Source organism: Schistocerca serialis, chromosome 1, assembly GCF_023864345.2.
Source record: "Schistocerca serialis cubense isolate TAMUIC-IGC-003099 chromosome 1, iqSchSeri2.2, whole genome shotgun sequence".
NCBI classification, from domain to species: domain Eukaryota; kingdom Metazoa; phylum Arthropoda; class Insecta; order Orthoptera; family Acrididae; genus Schistocerca; species Schistocerca serialis.
The window spans coordinates 465,427,645-465,433,423 of NC_064638.1; positions in this window are offsets into that span (position 1 = coordinate 465,427,645).

The window sequence follows — 5,779 nt, forward strand, 5'->3', positions numbered from 1 at the left end:
ACGGCGCCTCCTCTTGCACCTTTTAGGTGAACGTTTTTGCGTGTTCGTCCCTCTGTGTCGGAAGATTGGAAGGAGTCGCCGCTGTCTGGGAGGAAGGCTGTCAGGGGAACGATGTCCATATAATCTGCCGGGGTGATTGGAAGTCGTCGCTGTTGATAGAGGCGCGGGAGTAGCGTCAGGATGTGAGCGCGACGCATCGACCCCGGCGGCATCCGTAGCAGCGGGAAGGGTCACCGGTACATGGTCCGGCGGACGGCGGCCTGTGAGAGGAGAAGGGAGCGCCGATGCTTAGGTGGTCTGTAAGACTGTCGTCGGAGTCGGAGGCTCCACGGTAGCTGCTGAGAATTGGGTGATTCGTTGCCGAAGACACTCAGACCTGAGGCGGCATTCTTTGCCTCATCCGGAACAGGCCATTGGTTTGCCGTCGTACATGAGGACCGCGCGGTACCCGCTGATTTGCAGGTAAGTGAAACGTGGCGATGGAGATCGATGGTGATCTGTCGTAACACCGTTAAGAACGGGGTACGTTTGGAATTGCGCCCATCGTTCGGCAGTGTGGCCATGTACAGTGCCATAGGGGTGGAAGGCCGCGATAACGTCTTCCGCCGGGAGCTCGAACGGGAGTTCGAAAACTCATATGGTGCGCATTCCCAAGCCTGCGTGGTCGACAGTAACCACACCGACATTTCCGTGGGCGTGGCAAAAGCGTAGTTCGTTTTTGGTGCCACGAAGTATTCTTTCGCACACCGCGTCATTGACGAATTTGACGTACACCGTACAGCTTAATGTGGACAAATGGATGCCGAAGATGTCGGAAGTGAAATCTTAACAACGTCACGTAGGAAGTATTCCACTTCCAAGCCCTTTGGTCGTGTGTAGTCGTTGCAGAAGCTGACTCGTAGTGTTGATTTTCTAAAACGGTTGATCATGGTTCTACAACACGTAAGCGACACGTAAGTGACAGTCGCTGAATAGTAAACAACAGCGAGCGCGAGCGCTCCGCAGGCTGAAACAACAGCACGTCCGCACTGCGAAAGCCTGACTGTTACTATACTACGAGCTGCGGACGGCCTAAAATGTGACTATTAATCTGACCCACAATACTGTTATAGTGAGAGAGTGGCATTCCAGCTTTCAAATTTACGAAGTTGGGTCATTTTATATCATGAACATCTGTATGTACTTGTATCCTGAGTTGATCTTCTTATGTGCTCTTGCCTAATACAACAAACGACCATTCTGGTTTGAATATTCTGGTTTTCGCCTGTCCCTATAGTATTGTATTCCTCCTTTGAGCCATGTAGTTTCGAAGACTGTAGCCTCTCCATTCAGCGTGTTATCTGCTCACGTGTAAGTTATCAACTCATCTTTGGCGCCTTCGAAAGTATGTGTAGCAAACAGCACAGAGGTGGGGAGCACAGGACAGCTCTGTTGCAGCGTTGCCATACACAGAGTGGTGACTAACGTTCCACGCTGACTGAATTAAAATTGCTTCATAAATTCAGAGATTTTGTGTGTCGTGTGACTACGGCCTCGCCGGCCGAGGTGGCCGAGCGGTTCTAGGCGCTACAATCTGGAAGCGCACAACCGTTACGGTCGCAGTTTCGAATCCTGCCTCGGGCATGGATGTTTGTGATGTCCTTAGGTTAGTTAGGTTTAAGTAGTTCTAAGTTATAGGGGACTGATGGCCTCAACAGTTAGTCCCATAGTGCTCAGAGCCATTTGAGCCACTACGGCCTCCTGTCGGGTAGACCGTTCGCCGGGTACATGTCTTTCGATTTGACCCCAGTTCGGTGACTTGCGCTTTGATGGAGATGAAATGATGATGATTAGGACAATACCCAGTTCCTGAGCGGAGAAAATCTCCGACCCAGCTGTGAATCGAACCCGGGCCCTTAGGATTGACATTCTGTCGCGCTGACCAATCAACTACCGGGGGCGGACAGAGACTTAGTTAAACGTATATAAACATCATTTTATATCAAAAATTCCAATACAGTATCCATTAACTAAAGCAGTTCACTTCGGAACTCGTAAATTTTGTTTCATTGTGGCTTTGCTGAGCACCTTCAAAATATTCTGCCTTTTAATCGATGCACTGGTCGTACTTGTTATCAGCTTCACTGCTTGGGAATTACCATTCAAGTTAGTAATAAGTAGTACCAATGCTACATAATTATATCGTAGATGCAGCTTCGAAGAACGCGAAAGACGTCTCACAATAGCGTAAGTTTAACGAAACTGGTTGCGAATAAAAATAATTTCCTATTTCGACTCTCTCCAATCAAAGGTTTTATTTGAAATAATCACTGAATGTTCCGAAAGGTATTACGTCTCGATCTGTTAATAAGAATAAAAGCTTGCAAGCCAGCACTGACGTTTGATTTCCAACTCTGATAGTTGCTAATGGTGATACACTGCTTGTCAAAAATCGTCTGACCTCCACTGACGGAAACGGAGGTAAGAGGCAACGGATAGGAAAACGTTAGCCTCCTATACAACAGTGACAGCAAAAGAGTCGACTGTGACAATTTTTGCAACAATACTCTAATGCTCAGAAGTTTGGACATAACGTCAGGTGACGGTTTAGGTCTTTAGTGTCAGGATCTGTCTGGAACGTCACGCCTTGAGCATGGGCGAGCCGGGTCTTAGTAGGAGACAGCCCGCTCGGCTCCCGAAGGCGCTAGTAAAACTTTATTAACCGAAAAGCATTTATTGTTCCATAATATACCGTTGTATTTCTCGGATGCCAGTAGTAACGATGGGCAGAAGGGGCGCTGGACTCAGCAGAATGCTCTGACGCTCATGAGCGCAAGTCCATCTTGGCCGCTGTAGTGGTGGAGGTCCAGACTCAGCGTCCACCGACGTCACGGGACACTAGGTCGGTGTGCCCGCGCTGCCTCTGGCGTTACAACTTGAAGCAGTGGGTAAACAAGTCATTCTCGATGACATCGTTGACAGCACCCCGGTAAGCATCCACAGTCACACGATAGCCTCCGACAGCAGATAGGAGAAAGGCCCTGAGCTTAGGAGTACATCCACGGAGAAGGAAAATGGTTCAAATGGCTCTGAGCACTATGGGACTTAACATCTGAGGTCATCAGTCCCCTAGAACTTAGAACTACTTAAATCTATCTAACTTAAGGAGATCACGCACAGCCATTCCCAACGCAGGATTCGAACCTGTGAGCGTAGCGGTCACGTGGTTGCAGACTGAAGAGCCTAGAACCGCTAAGCCACACACTAAGCCGCTAAGCCACAGAAAAGGAAGACAGGAAACAGCTACGGCACGTCCCCTATGATGACAAATCTTGACTGGTCGCTGGACCCAACGTCCTGGTTATGGATGTCGCCCATAGCTCCCCATTAGTATTGACTCGAAAGGCAACAATCCAATTTCCATGTCCTACGGGCTAGACGCTTTTCCATCATAACAAAGATGGCTCGACGAGTAGAGGAGAGAGGAAATCAACTTCAAGACGGATTGGCTGTGGACTGATTACAATTAGATCAAGCCACCCAGACAAGACTAGTATTTATACAGAAGTGTCCCATACGTGTTGCTGTTGTGAGGTGATATTAACTTCACTTGGTTTGCTTTTATTGACTAGTAATCTTTCTGGATACTCCGTTTCCAGCTGAAATGTGTCTCCTTACGCCGCGTATGGGAGGACTGGATATGATCTGTGTTAAATTACCTTCAGAATCAGACCCTATTACCGAAATTACCAAGAGACAAAAGGGAAAATAAACTGATATTTAAACATAAAAGTGAAACGAAAATAAATTAAAATGTTGCTCTCTATTATCACTTCACAAAGCAGAAGCACACTCCTCACTTCATAAGTCGTATCTTTCACAATCTGAGCGGATGCTATGGCGACCAAGGATGGAACGACTTAGAAGCGGATATAACTTAGAAGAGGACTGTAACACATAGCTACAGTGGACCAAATTGTGGTAACTTTCGTCACTTCCGACTCAATAACCTCAGTTTACTTATTTTAATTCTCACGATTAATTAACAAATATGACATCAATTTTTAACTACATTATTATCAAGGGAAATCTCAGTGATTACGTTTGTTGGGAGTCCCTTGATTCTTGGTTATGTTTGGTATGCCAACAGTATAATACCTTCGCTTTTCTACAGCAAATCTTGGCTCCATACGGCAACCTGGTTAAACTATTCCCCAGCCCAATCCACAAGAAGCGATGCACGCATAGAAACTGCCTCCGAAACACATCATGACAATGTGTTTGGAAGATCTACTTCTCATTTTTGTTTACCTATTGGTCTGCTATTTGCGATTAACTGCAAGCAAAACGTTTATAGAACAGCGACAATTCTTAAATATGACAGTTCCTAAGGTTATCTGATCTTTGCATTAACACACTGTGTGTATCTGTGAGCATGAGTATAAATGAACTACTCCATATGGAAATCACCCGTGCAGTGTATACGTTAATGATACCTTATTTTGGAAACTTCCGTGCAATGCACACGTGTGGGTAATCTGTATAACATAGCACAGGGACATGTACAGCCGGAAAAAACGGATAGCGTGGTGGAATAGCTATAGCTATAGCGGAATGCTTAAAGCCAGAAGGCTCAGTGTGGTGTAAACGTGTGAAGCAAGCAGGCAATCATGCCACGGAAACGCACTCATGTTTCCTACAGCCAATCGAGCGAGTTTTAAAGGGTCCTTCCTAGTGTCGGGGTGGTCATTTCAGGGAATGGCTACGCAAGTTGGACGTGCTTCGTCAGTTGTGCAACTATGAAGGATCAGTGATCTATTTTACTCGTGAAGTCATAAAACCCGCCCCCTTCACCGCCACCAGTAGTGGCAGTAGTAATTTTAAATAAAGTAAACGCATTATTGAGGTCGAGACTTTTTGTAATCCACTTTAAAAATACATTTAGCCAGACTGCTGTTTCTCCGCAAGAAATGTTCTCAAAAATTACATCACCTTCGCGCAGAACTGACGTAAACGTTCCCACAGGAATCGGTTAATCAACTGTCAATTGGACGCGCTCCTCTGTGGCCACTTTATTGAACAGCAGTAGATAATAAACGACACTGTGTTTTGTACCAGTTCCAATTTTCAAATCAATTTATGTTCAGTTTATAGTAATACGCCTGTTTTCCTTCAGAAACTATTCCAGGAGCGGCAATATTTTTGTTTGTCGCACCGCGTCACTACGCTGTGAACATGGGCCAAACATGGATCGTCATCCCTAGAAATCACGCCCGTTTGAATCTTTCTACAGCAGCCGCAAAGTTGCTTCAGGGACATACAACGTATTGCGCTGTCAATGGTTCAAATGGCTCAGAGCACTATGGGACATAATATCTGAGGTCATCAGTCCCCTAGAACTTAGAACTACTTAAACCTAACTAACCTAAGGACATCACACACATCCATGCCCGAGGCAGGATTCGAACCTGCGACCGTAGCAGTCGCGCGGTTCCGGACTGAAGTGCCTAGAACCGCGAGACCACCGCGGCCGGCATTGCGCTGTCATTCTGCGATGCACTGGTACAAGTTCAATAGCTTCAGTACTCTACAGACGCGTCCCACGTCACTACTCCAACGCCTATCAAATCGACAACGGGGCGGCCATCGTTGCACTGATACAGCTTCCTCTCCTATGCTGCAACAACAGGCTAACAAATGTCGGTCATTTGTCGAAACACAAGGAAAACTGCCAATTGTCAAATCGATAGTAGGACTTTCATTGCACTTCAAAAGATTTCATGTGAGATATCCTCGCACA